The sequence below is a fragment of the Agrilus planipennis genome, unplaced genomic scaffold, assembly GCF_000699045.2.
Source record: "Agrilus planipennis isolate EAB-ADULT unplaced genomic scaffold, Apla_2.0 scaffold121, whole genome shotgun sequence".
Lineage (NCBI taxonomy): Eukaryota > Metazoa > Arthropoda > Insecta > Coleoptera > Buprestidae > Agrilus > Agrilus planipennis.
The window spans coordinates 807,564-827,554 of record NW_020439072.1 but is presented as its reverse complement, the minus strand read 5'-3'; the positions used below and the strand labels follow the sequence as shown (position 1 = coordinate 827,554).

At 34.4% G+C, this 19,991-nt stretch overlaps 1 protein-coding gene across 1 annotated transcript in view; it reads right to left on the bottom strand.

The window, feature by feature from the left end:
- Positions 1 to 19,991, bottom strand: part of LOC108742246 — a gene marked incomplete at its 3' end in the record, with an annotated part of 147,996 nt that overhangs the window by 79,071 nt on the left and 48,934 nt on the right. Inside the window, exon 2 of the mRNA XM_018477380.1 lies at positions 13,779 to 13,820. The remainder of the gene's footprint in view (positions 1 to 13,778; positions 13,821 to 19,991) is intronic.

The window sequence follows — 19,991 nt, the reverse complement described above, 5'->3', positions numbered from 1 at the left end:
CGATATCAGGAAAAGCCTCTTCCTTCAAATTAAAATGAGTTTAAGCTATCCCACCGATCAATCTTGTCAGGTAATTTGAAATTTTTGCTCTTGTCTCTTCCGTAATATCCATAAATTGCGAAAGCAGCAAGACAGCAGTTACTACCACCTAAGCTGCTACGTCAACGACAAGATAAATTTCGGAACCCAACGGAATTGAAAAATGTAGTAAGGGAATAAGATGCTCCTTTCACAAAGAGGGGGTGTCATGTGAACTGGATTTTATCGTTTGGGGTGGCCAATCAAATGTAAATATCGCCCGAGGTCGAGTCCAAATAATTCAGATGTGAATCCTTCGAATGAATGCCCCTTCTTTTTCAAGTCAAAAGGTACCAATATTAAGTCGTAGAAAAATAAGCACAAATTTACGAAAATGTTTAATGTATTACAATGCACATTTTACCACACAGTGGTTTCCTCAGATTAAAGAAGTAATAAGAAACCAGAAAAAGAAGATGAGAAATCCCATGCGTGTGGTGAAAAACGCATTGTGGTACGTACAATTGGGATCCGCCAAATGGGAGGAGCCTAAAAACATGGCGCCGATTAGGGAAAATTTATCGTAGTTCCTATAGTGTACCGTGCAATTTCCAAGTTTTTAAATTACGATAAAATGATAAGTATTGACACAATATGTGATTGGGCCTCGGAAAGGGAATTTCGTTGAAGGTGAGCGTGTTTTTAATGCCACATTATAAAATTCGGAAATATCGAATTCCGTCAAGTTTACTGCCTACTTTTTACAAACTTCGGATTTAAAAAGTGATTTACGTTATATAATTGGTGAGGTGATTCTGGGTGATTTAAGCAATATCATATCAATGACTTGCATGTGCAAAGCCGATTTAAGAGAACGTTGCAAACACTTTATTGCAACTTTGTTGTATTGCAGCAGGTAGGTTCTTAACCTCAAAATACTTATATCGTATCATTAGAATTGTGTTAAATCAATTACACAGGAATAAATAATTTCTCACTTTATAATTTTAGTATGATTCTAGTTTTAAATATTAAGGTTATGGCTGATGGTAAATACTTGCTGAAATATAATCATGTGCATTAAAATGACGTGAACAAATTTTTATTCCGGAATTCACTTCTTTGATACCTACTGCTTTCATCCAAGCTTCTATTAGTTTACTTTTTTCTCTAATTTTCCGAATATATTTTTTACATATACCTATAAAACGGTTAGTTTTTATTGGAAAGTAGTTAATGTAGGTGAAGAGTGAAGATCTATGTCTGAAGTGCTATTGCAGCTTTTCACTGAACATACTAACTTTTTATTCGATTTAACTTTAGAAGAAAACTTCGTCATCTCCATCATCAAAAAATTTTTTGCTTTTTTAACGTGTTTTATTATTTTAATAAACAATTTTACAATTTGCGTGCACAGTTCCTATGTAAATTTTTCCCTCATTCGAGTCATAAATTTTGCCACCAGATGGTGTATGCCCATTTGACGGATCCCAATAGTTTTGTGACATTTTTTGCCTTTGTTTTTCATTGTCATAATTCCGATTTAGTGGAGAAGACCAAAGATGTGATTTTTTTGGAATACTTGTGTCTAAAATGCAAATACAAAATAAAAAATAACTGTTTTTATCTTGCATTTAAATGCGTTTTTCAGAAAGGCCTTTTGCATTTTATTTTAAATAGTTTTCCAAACGTATTTTCCATTTGTAAAATGCAAAATACATTTTTGCCGTTGCTATTATCATCGATGAAACATTATATAAAATGATGAATGAAAGTTGTTCACATTGGCTATTGAAAGTACTAGAAGCTTAAAATGGGGACAAAGTGACATTCCATGAATGCCTTCTAATTCTTTAACTGAAGAGAGTCCAAAAAATTCTAAACTTGAAAATGGATAATCTAAAATATTGGATCGACATTGTTTTCCGGGTTCAATGTCATGGTCCATGGAATTTTGAAGTTCGAAATTGATATCACCTTCTAAATCAGCACTTATCGTAGGTACCTTTTGCAAGGAACTACGAAATTCTATGAATTACGAAAAAACAGCCCGCAAAACAATATCGAATTGATATGTCAGCTGAATAAAACTGAAAAGTAGAAGATAATGTAGTGTGCTAATAAATACATATAATTCAAAATTCTTAGAAAACGATTCGAAAAACTTCACTTATTACAACATAAAAAAAATCACCAGCAACTGACTTCAGAAGGCAAAGGATCGGAAAAAATAAAGAAAAATGGGGAAGGCATATGACCAGCAGTGAACCTGGAGGACTTTTTAGTGATTATAATGAATATTTGAAAGCTTCTTCAGTTCAACACTAATAATGGACTTTCTGCGTACCATACTAAAAACAACTAAACAAAATTGAACACATGGCAAGGTTAAAAGTGGCACAGCTCATGCATGATAAATTTTGGCTCTAACCATTGGGCTATTTTGAGAAGATACCTGTAAAGAAATTACCACTCATGTTGGGTGAGAAAGCCAATTTTGTTGCCTTGTGTGTATAAATACGGAGAAAACAAATTTTTCCAATAATTGGATATAAGTAGATCGCGTTTTGCCTCGTGCAAACCCCTATATTCTAAATTTCATTAAAATCATTGGAGCTGTTTACACACAAACAAAAAACAAACAAACCAACAAATACATAAATATTATACGATTTTCTTAATAAAATAAAAACTGTATAAGTATCTTCTAAACAAATGCTAAACAAGTAACGTGTATTAAGGGGAGGCAAAAATGGAATAATGTAAAAAATGTAATAAATCTTTTTAAAAAGCACCCTCTGATGATGAACGTTATTTTGCAAGCGGCCTAACTATTTCATTTATATCCGATGATGATGAACAGCTTCCTGCGTGGAATGGCAAGAATTTGCTTTCAAAATGTTACAGTTAAAAGCACATCAGCCGAGGGAAATTGAGTTTTCCTCATTTTCTGGATAAGTTTTCGATTAAAAAACGACCAGTTCAGACCACAATCTGGCAAAAATGTTTACGACAAATTACTCTTTAAATTGTGTGTTTCTTTTGTTGTAAAAGCCACAGGAATCTACATCTCTGAAATTCTTGAGCAATTTACTGCACATTCTAACTCGAAATTTCAGTTTGTAACTCTAAATGCTAATTAAATCATAACCTAACTCAATCTCAGTCTAAGCTAAGGCAATTTTGAGAACGGACAAAAGCACTACAACACTCATTTAGTTCTTGTTGTCTACCTACTGTAACGTTATGATTACAACCAATCGAATGAAAGCTTTAACTTCAATTAGGTCAGGATCATAATTTTCAGGGTAGGTAAAGACAGCCCCAACGAAGTGGGTGTTGTCGTAGTCGTGTACTTTTTCTTGTTTACACGGTTGAACCAAACCTAATCTATTTAAATCCTAACCTAACAAGCAATTTTATTGCAGACAACAATCGTCACACACACCGTAAAAAACGTGTGGATCTGACAGTTTATTTAGACCGTCGTCCTTCAGCCCGAATCATAGTTCTACGATACCATTGATTCCGACCATTTTTACGTTCTTATGGTTTTGGGATAGCAAGATAAAACAAATGAGATAAAACGCAACTAAAAACTATATTTACAAAACTGGAATTTATTCATAATAACGGCAGCATTTAAAGGTCAAAAATGGATAAAATAATTCGAAGTGGTCTGTATTCTGTCGAAACTGCGAATCGCGATTTCGATCTTTTTTGATCTCATCAGCGCGTCGCAGGCAGAACACAGACCAACTTTTACCTGCTGCCTTAACAGCGCGTTTTAGAAAATACGACAAATGGCGCTGTAAACGCCATCTGTAGTAGAGTGCTACATTTTGGGATTACGTATGCTTCAGTAAGGTCCATTTAAATATATGGATATCGTTTCAGCAAGTAGATTTTATTCGATTATGGTAACGTGCCTACCACGTTGAGGTGAGCTACNCTAAACACTATATTTACAAAACTGGAATTTATTCATAATAACGGCAGCATTTAAAGGTCAAAAATGGATAAAATAATTCGAAGTGGTCTGTATTCTGTCGAAAGTCGAAACTGCGAATCGCGATTTCGATCTTTTTTGATCTCATCAGCGCGTCGCAGGCAGAACACAGACCAACTTTTGGAGCATACGTAATCCTAAAATGTAGCACTGTACTACAGATGGCGTTTACAGCGCCATTTGTCGTATTTTGTTGTCAAAAATGGAGTTTATCACAAAAATAAGAGGTTTTTTAACTTAAATAGAAATAACGATTCTAACTAGAGCTTCTTTTTCGCCTCCATGTGTTAAAAGCAGAAAAAAAGGACCACGAAGAATTAAAAAGAGTTTTATTTTACATGCAATATTTAATAATATTAATTTTGTATTTATTTTCTACCCCATCGAATTCTGTTATATCAATGGTGCTTTCTACTTCTTCGGGGTAATTAACAAATTAATGCGATAAATAGATACCTACTATCAATGTTTCAATGTTTTTGTTTAAACCTCCGTAATAACAAGCAATCATTTATCATAAAGCCGAAACGTTTTACGTGTAGATCAATTAAAATGTCACAATTTTTGTTCGCAATTTATGTGAAAGAACGAAACGCTGATAAATTAAAATCAGTTCCAGTTAGAAAATGCTCGTTAATTGGTAACTGGCAGTCGCTGAATTAATCATCTGACATGCGATAGCGTGCTGATAAACTTTTAAAATAAACTGAATAATTGAAAAAGTAGTAAGGTCGACTAACTAACTGTAAAATGATCATTGCCTAGTACGTTACAGCCCAAAAGCTGGGCACTTTTCAACGTCATCCGAAATATGGATTAATACGGAACAACGGGTGGTGGACGAATCTTACGAAGGCATAGAACGGCTAAACATATTCGTTTTTTCGAAATTTCGACTTGTAACTCGAAATTTTGAGTTGAGTAGGTATCGATTCAAACATGTGGCTGCGCACACCTGTTCGCGATTACGTATTTAAATGTTTCTGTATATACTTCTATTTTTATTATTTTTGCTGTGTAAATATTCTTTTAAATTTTCTGTTCAAATTGTGTTCTCATCATCATAAGGTCGTTAGTCCTAAGACTAGTTGGACACACGTACCTCCACTCTTTCCTATCCTGAGATAATCTTCGAATTTCCCTAAAACTAGAACAACCCATATCCTTAACTATCTGCGAACAGTCTAGTTTAGGTCTACCTCTACCCCTCCTAAATTCCCTTTTTGCCAGTAATGTCTCTGACTAAACTTTCGTGCCTGAGGTGTCCTACGAACTTATCTCGCCTATTTATTATTGACTTCTATAGTTCTCTGTTCTCCCACTCTCTCTAATACCTCTCCATTTCTAACCTTCTCTATTCACGGTACCTTCATCATTCGAACGCTTCTAACCTTTTCTTTTCCGCCGCGCCCACTGTCTATGTTTCGCACTCGTACAGCGCTGTGCTCCAAACATACTGCTTTAACAACCTTTTTCGATTTTCTAAATTTACCTTTCAGGAACATAGAAGTGACTTCTTTTTATTGAAAGTGACCCCACCCTGCGTTATCCTCTGCCTTATATCCCTACTACTCCTTCCGTCTTGACTTATCTGACTTCCTAGATACCTAAAATCGACCACTTCTGTTTATTTTTTATCTCCTATCTTTATATTCGCTCTTTCCCTACTTTTCCTTCCCTTGCATACCGGTATTTTTTCAAATTAATATAACGATTATTTATGACTATCAATTCATAAGACAATAAGTACTATTCCATTACTTTCACCACAACGTTTGTATCTAATTTGACCGAGAAAATCTTAAAAAGGAAACAAAAACAAAATCTTCCCTGATTTTCTTTACGGCTCCGTTCTGGATATTTTTCTATAAAATGCGAATATACAAATATTTCAACGTTGTAATTTAGTCCGCAAAATGAAATCGCCTTACGTCTAAAATTCTTTTCTTCTTTGTACGCATTCTCTTTGGCGTTAATGCCTACTTTAGATAACCGGCTTGTAATAATTTGCATTAGTTTTTAGGTAGAGCGTTTACTCGGGATAAAGGAAATGAGACAGATGATTTATTTCTCTTGCGTTAAGTGTGATTTCCACCCCCTTCCAAGGGAATAGAAACATTTTCAGGAAAAATTTACTGCGCTACCGTACCTGCCTTCGCTTTATGATATAAAGACGGTTTTTATTTTTAAAACGGGCCTCGCAATCTTGAAAGTAATCTAGATTCATTTATAATATAACGTAAGATATAAGTAGACAAAAATACTGGTATGCAAGGGAACAAAAAGTAGGAAAAGAGCGAATATCTATAAAGATAGTAGACGAAAGACTAGAAGAAGTGACTCATTTTGGGTTTCTAGGATAAGTCAGATAAATCAGGACAGAAGAAGTACTAAGGATATAAAGCAGAGGACAGTGCAAGGTCGAGTCGCTTTCGAGAAAAAGAAGTCACTTTTATGCTCGTGAACGATTAATTTAGAAATTCGAAAAAGATTGTTAAAGGTGTATGTTTGGAGCGCGGTGCTGTACGGGTGCGAAACATGAACGGTGGGCGCGGCAGAAAAGAAAAGGTTAGAAGCGTTCGAAATGTGGTGTTAGAATCGAATGATGAGGACACCGTGGATAGAGAAGGTTAGAAGTAAAGAGGTATTACAAAGAATAGGAGAACAGAGGACTCTATGCAAGTCAATACGAAATGGGCTAGATCGGTTGGTGGGACACCTTCTCAGACATGAAGGTCTAGTCAGAGACAAATTAGAGATAGAAACGTAAGTTAGGAGGGGTAGAGGTAGACCTAGATTAGATTACTGTTCTCAAATAGTTGAGGGTATGGGTTGTTCTAGTTTTGGAAAAATGCGACGATTAGGTCAGGATAGGAAGGAGTGGAGGTACGTGTCCAACCAGTCTTACAGGTAGGAGTGACCACCTTATGACGATAATAAGTAGACCCTTTTATAAAAAATATCTGTAAAAGTATAAGATGAATTTTCTCATCCAACAATAGAAGTACATAAACACACAGTAGTATTATTGTGACTTTAACAGAAAACCATTCAAAATTACTGCTATTGAGGTGGTTTTACTAAACTTCTTACAAAGTCTACCTTTCTATCAGGACATTACGCGTATTTTCTTTTCAATTATGACATAAGTTGGTCTTGGACAAAAAGTGCTCATTAGATTCCTTAATAATAAATTGCTTAACCGGCTTAACCTCAAACGAAAATTTAAGTGTAAATAAATCATACGTGTGGCGGTCTTCATTCCTACAATCTTCCCCATTATAACTAACTTTTTATGCTGTGTAACAAACGTTCGCGTTTATTTGCCAATCATAATACGAGGCAGTACGACATTTAGAATGCGTGCCGTATGTCTCTAAATGATACTAGTATATCAATCCACACTGTCCTCATGATGATCAAAAACTTAGTTTCTGCTTATACGTATAGAATGTATTAACCTTATTTAATTTTTTTTAAACACACTGATTTGCTTCACATTATGGCCTATAGTTACATCCAGCGACCTTTGCCCCTACCTATGAATTATACCACCGGCCATGACACATCTAATTAGTATATAAGCTCACAATTTTCTCATTCAATCAACAGTCTACTTTATAGGTCAAACCTATGCTAGTTGTTCATTTNTATTACAAGGAATAGGAGAACAGAGGACTCTATGCAAGTCAATACGAAATGGGCTAGATCGGTTGGTGGGACACCTTCTCAGACATGAAGGTCTAGTCAGAGACAAATTAGAGATAGAAACGTAAGTTAGGAGGGGTAGAGGTAGACCTAGATTAGATTACTGTTCTCAAATAGTTGAGGGTATGGGTTGTTCTAGTTTTGGAAAAATGCGAGGATTGGGTCAGGATAGGAAGGAGTGGAGGTACGTGTCCAACCAGTCTTACAGGTAGGAGTGACCACCTTATGACGATAATAAGTAGACCCTTTTATAAAAAATATCTGTAAAAGTATAAGATGAATTTTCTCATCCAACAATAGAAGTACATAAACACACAGTAGTATTATTGTGACTTTAACAGAAAACCATTCAAAATTACTGCTATTGAGGTGGTTTTACTAAACTTCTTACAAAGTCTACCTTTCTATCAGGACATTACGCGTATTTTCTTTTCAATTATGACATAAGTTGGTCTTGGACAAAAAGTGCTCATTAGATTCCTTAATAATAAATTGCTTAACCGGCTTAACCTCAAACGAAAATTTAAGTGTAAATAAATCATACGTGTGGCGGTCTTCATTCCTACAATCTTCCCCATTATAACTAACTTTTTATGCTGTGTAACAAACGTTCGCGTTTATTTGCCAATCATAATACGAGGCAGTACGACATTTAGAATGCGTGCCGTATGTCTCTAAATGATACTAGTATATCAATCCACACTGTCCTCATGATGATCAAAAACTTAGTTTCTGCTTATACGTATAGAATGTATTAACCTTATTTAATTTTTTTTAAACACACTGATTTGCTTCACATTATGGCCTATCACATTTTGTGCTTTTTTTTAAATTTTATTTGTGTTTTTACTTTTTATTGGTTTCCGTAATCAATTAGTATTTTCATGTCACCAATTAGTTCAGTTAATACGTATGCACTAATTATTGACGAAAATCGGTTAATTCATTATTAGAAAGTACTTATAAAACAGGAAAACTCGGATAGCGCGCAGCGGCGTTACAGCTATTAATATGATATACGAACTTCAATATTTTCTAATAACAGTATGAGTATCTTACACGAAGAAAAAGTTGTTAATCGAATTATCCACGGAAACCTCATACTTCTTCAGGATCGTGTAACCGACACTGGGAATAAGTACTTAGAAACGGATGAAAATCGATGGAGGCATTTTAGAAAATATTCTAGATAGAAGAACAGAAAGGCAGATAATCGAAAACATACCTAAGTACTTACACTAGAAATTTGTTTCGTTTATAGTTAATTAATGTAGAGACCTTTTTTCAAAATCGTATACATTTTATTTATATTCAAGTACAGGTCATCATCATCATACGGTCGTCAGTCCTTGGACTTGACTCTTCCCCACGGAGAAAACTAAACGTAAAAATTATAATTTTCAATTGTAAATGACTGCATTTACCGTAGAAATAGTAGAATTTATAGGGCACATGAAACAATTTCAATTTTGACATTCTTTTTTAAAAATTATTTTAAATTTCTTAATTATTACAATTTAATCTGCAATATCAACTAAAATACCTCCAAATTGTAATTTTTATTATTTTTGCTTACGAAGCAACGGGCTAGTGCGATAAATTGCAAATATCGCTTTAATATTTATGTAATTTTTCTCAATGCCTATTATGAGTTACAATCTAGTACCTCTCCTCCTCTTAGCTCCTGTTTCTGCTTCTAATATATCTCTAACTAGCCCTTCACGCCTGAGAAGGCGTCCTACCAACCTCTATCTCGCCTATTTCATACTGACTTCCATATAAGCGTCCTTTCTGTTCTCTTATTCTTTTTAATATCTCCTCATTTCTAACCTTCTCTATCGAGGGTATCCTCATCATTCAACCCATAACACCATATCACGAACGTTTTCAAACTTTCCTTTTCTCTCATACCGTCCACATTTTGCATCCGCGCTGACTTCGTAGGTAACCGAAAACCAACGACTTCTATTAGTTTTTCGTCTTCTATCTTTATATTCAGTATTTCTCCTACTCTTTTTGCCATTCCATGCCAGTATTCTTGTTTTACTTTTATTTATTCTCATACAATACTATTTTGTCAATGTATGTACATATGTATGTAAAAAATTGTCAACATTAATATACTTTAGTACCTAAGTATATCATATTTGAGATTAAATATCGATTAAGAGCAAATAGGTGGAAGAGGGTGGCATTTCTATATTTAAAGGGGATTTTTTCAGGCAAATGCGCGCGTTTCGTGCTACAGTATAATTTACCGTCGGACAGATGAACTCGCATTCATATTCCTCAAATATGCAGATGGATGGATTATCATAAAATTTTAATATCGCTTTATTCTTTCGGCTGAACAGCACCTTTAGAAACTAACAGTTATATTTATTTAACATACCTCGCTTAAACCGCCGTAATGGTCACATTAAATCATTTTTTATGGTAGTGTAAACGTTAAATTGAACCATTTATATTAAGTCTTCCTATTTTTATTAATGTGAACATGTTCTTACCCTCTATCAGTCACTGTAAGGTCGAAACTGTTCGCAACATTGCTTGGAGTGGTCGAAATTCACTTTTGTGTTAAAAATCTTTTAAATAATTAAATTTAAAGGAATTGTTTGTATAGGTATGCAACACATCGTACACTTAAGCATAAGAAATTGCTGTTACTAACTTTCATTTACGTAATACTACTTTTCCCTGTGCTGACAACACTCATAATTTTCTTTATATACAGGGTGCTTCAAAAAAATGTATACACACTTTGAACTTCCATAGAAAATTTATTTACCGTTCTACAAAGTTAAATTTCAGGAAAATAGAAAGCTGAAAGTCCAATGTAAATGAAACATAAATAACAAATGTTAATACTGTTCAAATTGGTGACCTACAGCATCAATACAATTCTGAGTACGAGTCACCACAGATTCTGTACATCGTATCAAAACGTCCAATGAGATTTCTCTACACACTGCTTGAATCTCATTCCAAAGAATGTCTAGGTTACGTGGTTTACGTTTGTACACCTCATCTTTTACTGTGCCCCACAAGAAGAAATCCAGTGGTGTAAGGTCTGGAGAGCGTGCTGGAAACTCGATTGGCCCCCTGCGTCCTATCCACTGGCCCGACAAATTTTGATCCAGGTAAGCTCGTACGTCCCTGTGATAGTGCGGCGGAGCACCATCTTGTTGAAAATAAAAATCATCATTACCGTATAATGCACGAATGGCAGGAAATATGGAATCAGCAAGCATTGTTAGGTAATTAATACCAGTTACAGTGCCTTCAAATCGAAAAGGTCCAATGAGTCCCCTTGAAGACAAACCGCACCACACATTTACACCAGGCAAATTTACAGCTTTTTCAATTGTAATGTGAGGATTTTCTTCACCCCAGTAAACACAATTGTGCCTATTGACAGTTCCATTAAGTTTGAATTGGGCTTCATCCGACCAAATGATGCTACCCATAAATCCCGGTTCACGTATCACGTTTTGATACGATGTACAGAATCTGTGGTGACTCGTACTCAGAATTGTATTGATGCTGTAGGTCACCAATTTGAACAGTATTAACATTTGTTATTTATGTTTCATTTACATTGGACTTTCAGCTTTCTATTTTCCTGAAATTTAACTTTGTAGAACGGTAAAAAAAAATTTCTATGGAAGTTCAAAGTGTGTATACATTTTTTTGAAGCACCCTGTATAATATTCAAAAAAAACTCATAGTGTGGTAGATCTCTAGCATCGTGGCGATCTCTTGGTGTATAATCGTTAAAGTTTTAGGTGAGCTAAGAGTATTTGGCTAACTTTCAAAAGTTTTATAAGTGGTTCGAAACAATCTTCTTCTTCACAAAATATTGCGCATAATAAAAAGAAAAGAGAAAAAAATTGAAATTGGCTCGTGTTTATACAGTCGCGGCCGTCATCGTTATAACTGGGCCATGAATTTTTTTTGCTTACGGTCCTGGCATAATATTTGCTGAGAGAGTTTCTTATTTCTTTGTTACGAAGTTTAATAACACAAACAGAAGTGATGACTAGATATAGGGGACCGACCGTGCGGCTGATACAAGTCGGTGTGGCGCAGCACTTCGCTGTTGGCGAGCGCCTTCGTCAGCGTCACACAGGCAAATCGATTTTCAATTTGGTTACATTAATATTTCGCCTACGGTTACCTAACTGAAGTGTGTACATTAAGGGAAGTCGTACTCATTATTATTGATCAGGGCTTTGCACCCTCATGTGTTAGCGTGTTTCAGACGGATCTGTTGAGTTGGGAATAGCCTCCTCAAATCTATAGGTAGATAGTTGGCCATGAAATTATTGTTGCAGTTCATTTGAAGTGAAATATGTAAAATATAGATCGAACCCCTACAATAAATGATAAATGTAAAATACACCTGCAGTAGAAATACGTTTTACATATGAAGTATTTATAGTTAATTGTATCGAACCAATTTGGGATTTTTGATTAAAAGGGAGATTTTTTTTGATTTTTTTGTAGTCGAAAAAATAAAAAAAAATATCACTTTAACGACTTTAATTTCAACAAAAAATACTAACGTTTCATTTGGCCAAAAATACAGAATTGGTTTGATGTAATTAATATATACATTGAGTTTTCCTAAAAACTTAGATTTTCATTTTTATTTTGTTGTTGCTTTCTACTACCGCAGTAGCAGCATTTAGCTAGGAGTTAGAGATAGCTGTTAATAAAATGGAAGCGGTATTGACAATACACTACTGTATGAAAATAAATAGAAGTCAAACAAAAATACTGGTATGCAAGGGAAGAAAAAGTAGGGAAAGAGTGAATATAAAGATAGGAGACGAAAAATTAGAAGTGGCTGATTTTAGGTAAATAGGAAGTCAGAAAAGTCAGGACGGAAGGAGTAGTAGGGATATAAAGTAGAGGATAGCGCAAGGTCGAGTCGTCTTCAATAAAAAGAAGTCACTTCTATGCTCGCGAACGGTTATATTAGAAATTCGAAAATGATTGTTAAAGGTGTATGTTTGGACTGCGGCGCTGTACGAGTGCGAAACATGAGCGGCGGGCGAGGTGGAAAAGAAAAGGTTTGAAGCGTTCGAAACGTGCGGTGTTACTGGCGAATTCTGAGAATATCGTGGAAAGAGAAGGTTAGAAATAAAGAGATATTAGAAAGAATAGGAGAACAGAGAATTGTAGGGAAGTCGATAAGAAATAGGGGAGATAGATTGGTAAGACACCTTCTCAGGCATGAAGGTCTAGTCAGACACATATTAGAGGTAGAAACGGGTGTTAGGAGGTGTAGAGGTAGACCTAGTTTAGATTACTGTTCGCAAATAGTTAAGTATGTGGGATGTTCTAGTTTTAGAGAAAAAGTGGACGTGCTTGTCCAAGCAGTCTTAGGACTGACGGCCTTATGATGATGCTGTTTTGTACAGGTTAATTTGGAGAAAAAATCGAATAATTTAGTTTATTAGGTAATAAAATTACAACAAAATAATACCGCATACGTTCATTATGTTATGCATAGCTACCATATATAAAATCAAGAAACTGCAGGATAATAGCCTAAATTTTTCTTCTTTGTTAGTCCTCCACAGTTATTTAAGGTAATTCAATTGTTTTCCGAACTTTTAAGCAAGCACAAAACCTCGGACGATATATAAAACCCCGACCGCTCGCTCCAATGAAACTCATCAGTCAATCATGTTATATTATTATTATACCGTATGGGAATGAGACGACTACTTTACTATAGTAAATCTCAAAATATACACTATGCGAATTTCCGCTTTGTAAAAATGTGTATTTGTACGACTAACTTCCTATCTTATCTAGAGGCATATATTATTTTAACTCAACAGCAAGATCAGTACTTTCGCATACGGTATAAGCAGTTGATATGTCGGAAGCACTACTGCTTTTGTTAATATATTTGTTATACAATTATAGTAGCATAAGTACCTATATACCTATTTAGTAACGATTTACCCAATAGCGGCTTTATTTGCACTTTCAATATCTTAGTTTTAGAAAAAATAACGGATTTACTTACTTAATGTAGTCAAAATATAGTGGCCACGCATGCGACGAAAGCCTGTAAAAAAAAGTAAATTATATTTCTCAAGGTGAATCGATAAATTGAAAAGGTAGATCTAATTAATTTTAGAAAAAACGAAAACGGAAATCGATTAATGGGAAGTACATATTTATACATATGTTATCGGAAATGTATGAAATCTAGGAATATAATAATATAATACAATTCATACATTTCCGGCAACATATATACACTTTATAATTGACACAAATAAATTACCATGTTGTAATTATTATTATTAATCAATAACATTCCAAAATAGATATCTAATAGATTAATAAAATTATTGAGGTAATAGTTGAACCTGTCCCAATTTATGTTTTAATTGTGGCAATCCCCCATTCTACAACCTAACTTATACTGCCCTTGGATACTATAAAAGTCAAACTTTCAACTACGTAAAAATGTGCGATTTTTATTAAACGATAGCAAATTTATGTATAATTTACTGTATTGTACCAGTACCTAAAATGCACGAAGAGTCGCAAAACTAGTGAAATAGCTCTCCTTGAGTTTACTATTAATAATGCATGGCCGACATCGCCTTCCGAAATTGACCCAAATGTAATCTAACCTAAAAAGGATTCGTTTGACAAAAATAACTTTACTGTAATAGCATAATAATAAGGCAGAAAAATAGCAATGTACGTCAAGTAATCATGTTGGAAATCTTAATTCTAATGGTTTGTATCCGATGTCACCCTTCAGTTATGTTTAATAGCATGGTGAGGATAAATTGTTTTCGTTACGCTGACATTTAAGTCTAATCTAAAATTAGAATCAATAAGTTTTCGTATCCCAGGAAAGCAGACGTTAACATAAACATTTACCCAATTAACTTTGTATATAGACATATCAGCAACGTTTGGTGTCTCTGTTGCCTGATTTATCGACTACAAAATTAACTTTTAGAATCAATGAATCGTATAAAGTAGAAAAGACAAAAACCTTTTCTATTCACAATTGATACACTTGAAATATAGTTTTTAAACAAAATTTACGAACTTGAAATTCCTGATGAATAACCAACTCGAATAGGTACATTTCAATTTCTCCTAGTAGTCATAACCTAATCATTAATGATGCCTCTCCATATTTACTCATTAAATTAATTCCCTTCTTATAACATTGTATCGTTTTCTCTTTCGGAAACAGTACTCCACTAATAGATAGAAAACAATTTTATTTAATATTAATGTGCAAATTCATTTAACTTTTATCCACTACAAATTACCTCAAATTAATGAGGAAAAATTGTAGCTGTTAATAAATATTGTAGCGAGCACGAGTGTGTATGTGTGCGATCGGGCACACCTGTGCGAACGGCTTATCGATTCGCCAACTAGCCGCGGGCGCCTTTCCTCATGTGCGCCGTATTTGTAAATGTGTACCTGCATTCTGGGAAAGTAGTTAAACAGTTCAATGAAAAAAGAAACTGTCCGGATGTTTCCAGAAGGTTCCCGAAAGTAAATAAAAAAAGTATTTAAAGGAAGAGACGATCGCCAAGAGAAGCAGAAATAAATTGAAGTGAATCCAGAAATAAATTGACAGTGATAGAAGTGAAATTAAATAGCGCAGTGAATAGTGATATATCAACAGTATTGTAAATAAATAGAATAATTCATAACCTAAGTTTAGTAATAATTTAATAGTGTTTTTAAGTTCTTTAATAATTAGTATAAATAAAAAGTTATTGTCGTTATCAGTCTTAAAAGTTAATTTTGTTAAACCCACGAACATTACAGTATGCTTCGTCGTTGTTGCTGCTGTTACCAGTTGTAACTTATTGATCAGATCATTGATGCGTCAAGCCAAAGCTCTCGGGTTCGATTCCCGGCAAGGGTATGATAGTAGTAACAATTTTAGGTTATTGAACTTTCTGGTTTTCCATAAGAAGAGCATGGAAAAGAATACGTATGTACATATATCATCTAATCTTGAGGTACAAGTGGTTTTTATTTTCTGCATCTGTCTGAGCAGAAACCAGCCGAATGTACAATTTATTTTTAAGGACTATAAAATCCTTGCAGTCGAATTTGCTACTATAATTAACAATTACACATTAAATCGGACGAATTTACAACAGCCGAATTATGAATCGATCCCGTTTAATGAATTATTAATTTTCAATAAATCAATTCAAGTCGTTATTTATCGAAAGTATAACTCTCTATGACAGCCCTCAGGGTAAATAAGTAACTTAATCCACCCTAGAATGCATTGCAGAATTACATTAATATCATTTTCATTCTATAGTTCGAGCAGAGGGTTGATATCCTATAGCCTAGTAAATAGAAGTAGAACTGTTGCGAAAAAATTTAAACTTTAAGGTGTTTCATTCTCACCAGACCCTAATGCTGTTGAGCGGGCAGTCGCTCTGGACTACGCTGGAAGGTAGGGCGAAAGGCCCTCTTCAGGCTCCTTTCAGGAATCGTGAGAATAGATGGGTGGTGGTTTGGGTGAGAAAGACGAGACGGACGAAATGAAGACAGAAGAGAATGAAAGATTATCTGTGAAATATACTACTGCATTTGCCTATGTGATCCAAGGAAACACAGAAAAACTTGGAGCAAGGCAGACGGACCCGGAATTGAACCGGCGTCCTCCCGAATGCTAAGCAATGATCTAGACCTTTAGGTCATTCCACTAGGTACTGTTGCGACTTTGCGACAACTATTTATAAGGGTTGGGCTTGTTCCGACGTATGATAGGTTGCATACACGTAACAGTGTAATAATTATTTTACTGATTAAATTTAATGGTAGACATGCACGTCAAAAAGAATTAGTATGGAACTCTGGAAGCTCATAAAAGTATACAGAACCATGACCCAAAACAACTTATTTCCACATAAAATTAGTGATTATTATGGGACTAATAATAGTGATGTTAGCTTAGAATTCGAAAGAATTAAAAGTGTTTATTAAATAAAATGAAATACAAAATGAACATATCATAAGTTCGTACAAATTCGATCCTCTACAACCGCTGTCTTCGAGAACTGATTCAACTCTCCCCCGCAAGACTGACCGTAATGTTTTTGAGACCCTCGGTCAAGTATACCCTCTCTGTCTCTCTTTACCCCAACGTTGCACGTGTCAATTTTTGTCACTTTCTCACGGTACCTTCAGTCAGCTAATAAAACCGTACGGTTGGAGAGGACGCAGTAGTTTTCTTAAAGTTTATTGCTTAAAAATATTTTGCTTCTTATTCTAAACATACGGATAACAATTACTCAATCCCTTAAAATTACAAACTATTCCTAAATTACTTTAAGCCTACCATAAACTAAAAAGCACGCATTCCCGATACTACATTATTAATAAATAATTGATAATCAAAGAACCTCCCGCATAATCCTTGACCCAGTCAAATTGGCTATAATTGGAATATAATGTTCTTTGCGATTAAGACTTTGTTTCGTGGAAATGCTACTTCTAACGTTGACAAGAGCTCACTTTCTCTAATAAACTTTTCAGTTTTTTTAAGCGTATGTTAACTAAAAAAAAACTATGACAAACTTAAAAAACAATTAACACTTAGAAAAAGAAAAATTAATTTTAACGAGATATAACTTAGCTAGAATAGATTAAACTTAAGGAGACTTAACGAGAGTTTTTCGAACACTTGTTTTTGTACCCAACAACTCAATTTATAGAGTTCAACTAAGTTGCGGTAGGGGTGGTACCGCCACCCTCATCTCTTTCTCCGAAAACACATTGATGATAATAATAATAATGTTCTAGTAGCTTGCGCGAACAGACTTTATGATCAAAAGGGTACAAGGTCAAAAAAGTTTCTGAGCTACAGATCAAAAACCACGTATGTAAGTATCTAATTAGAATTGTGTTTGCCAATAATAACATTCCCTTCTCATTTTCAATCTCATCTCTGAAAAAAAAAGGAGAAATTCATTTAATCGCTTCAATAAACACATCTAATGATTGCAAAGTCGTAATTCGGTGCTTACTCTATTTGACTACTGAAATGCAGTAATTGACAAAAGCTGAGGCAGTCGAATCAGTATTTTAATGAATAGCTCTAGTATTCGCGATAGAACTCGACAGGAAGTTTGCACTTAATTTGACTGATAATTTACACCAGGGTAGATCAGTAACAACTCCGCACTACTTATCCGAGCACCCAGTTGGCGAACAGTTTCAACTAAACCGTTCAATCAAAGATGTTAGTCTGCTTTCCAATCAGGTAATTAATGATTTTGTTTCTAGATAGTACAAAAAATACAATGCGTATATTGAATTATATAATGTATAGGCTCTCAACGATGAAAACATCGATATTTTTTTAATGCAAATAATGTATTTAAATACAATTTTACGCATTTGCAAACCACACCTTTCTTTCATTTTGCTTCGTTTTTGAACTTTTTCATTATTTTCGTCCAAAATTCTAATTCTTCTGTGAAAAATTTGAACGATATTTAAGCTCGGCTGACAAAAAAGACTGAAGCCCGATCGAAACCTGAACAATAATATGAATATGAAATTTATATCGGGCTGAGAGTGAACCGAGAGCCTGTCGAGAGCGGTCCACAGTGAGGATCGACCCCTATTGAGCTCGCTAGTTTCGTGTTGGTGTCCTGTCATAGCTATATTATTTCTAAAACTTTTTGGCTGTTCTATTCTTATCAGGTAGAACTGTTAAAAAATTGATGTTTCTTTTTAACCAACTTCAAAACAGGAGGAGGTTTTCAATTTGACGGTATGTTTTTTTTTGTATGTTTGTTACGTGATTACTCCGCTAATTAAGAATTGATTTTGATGATTCTTTTTTTGTTTCGTAGGTCATACTTCAATTTTTATCGAAATTGACTCAGTGTTTTTTGAAAAAATAAAAAAAAAATAAAAAATACATATACATTAAAAATTGAAAAATAAAGTTAATTTTTAGAAAAAAAAACAAAAACCTACTTCAAGACTATATCTACATGTACAAGTAAAACTAAAAAGTAGTAAATGATATTTTAATTACTTCAAAGTAAAGTGTATTACAGAACAATTGACAAAATCATTGTTACTTTTAAGTTCAACCCTCACCTATGCTATTGACTTTTACCCTCCAATTGCTAATGCGTGTAAATCCCGAGATAAAAATGTTCAGTCTCTCAGAGTCTCTGAAAGCGAGACTCGCGTCTCCGTCTCTCATCGAATCCTTCTGGAGTCTCTGAGAGAGACTGTCGAGGGACTGTCAAAAAAACTATTTAGCGTCTCTGAACGAGAGATTCGAGTCGCTCATAGAGATATCCTCATTTCGTATCTAGTCTTTGAACGAGAGACTCGAATCTCTCAATAAGTGGTGTCTCGATAGACATGGTTAAAATAAAAGTTCAACATGTTTGAGAGATTCCAGTCTTTCTACGAGAGACTCGAGTCTCTCAATTTTTCAGTTTTATTCATTCAGTCTCTCTGTTAGAGACTCGAATCTCTAAATTAACAATTTTATTGTTCGAGTCTCTCATACAGAGACTGGGAGATCCATAAAAGCACCTAGACAGTAACTGAGAAACTGTGAAAGACTGTGAAAGACACTCTTAGAGACGCAGAAAGACTCTGAAAGACTCTGAGATATTGGAGAGAGAATGAAAATTTTTGTCTAGGGAATTATTGAAAAGATTTAATTGTTATGTATAAGGTGCTTTTCATGGTAAAGAATTTTCACTGTGCTATTTATTTGAAAATCTGTTAATCCCACTTTTTTTCAATTAAGTGTATTTAAGTATCTTCAAGTTACCCACGAGTCGCAGCCTCTTGAAATCAGAGCAGTAACTTCACGCATAAATCGGAAATAACGTAAAAGTAATGTCAAATAGAAGATTTCAAACGTTCATTTGATTGGAGATTCCGAAACAAATTGCGAATTAGAGAAGATAGAGAAGGAGAATAATCAAGTGTTTGCAATTTAGTTCTTCAATCAAAAGAATTGCTCGAGGATAGAAGAGAATTAATTTGTGAGAGAGCCTTTCAGGTAGCACGTTATTTGCATTTACTAAAATTACTTTCGATTCTTCGTCAATTCGACGAAGTGATCCGCGTATTTGATTGTTTTTTTATGCAGCGTTCAATAAAAATTTCAATCGAGAAGTGAACATTAAAAAATATGACTCAAATAGTATAATCAAAAAGCTTTCAGATTTCAGAATAACGATAT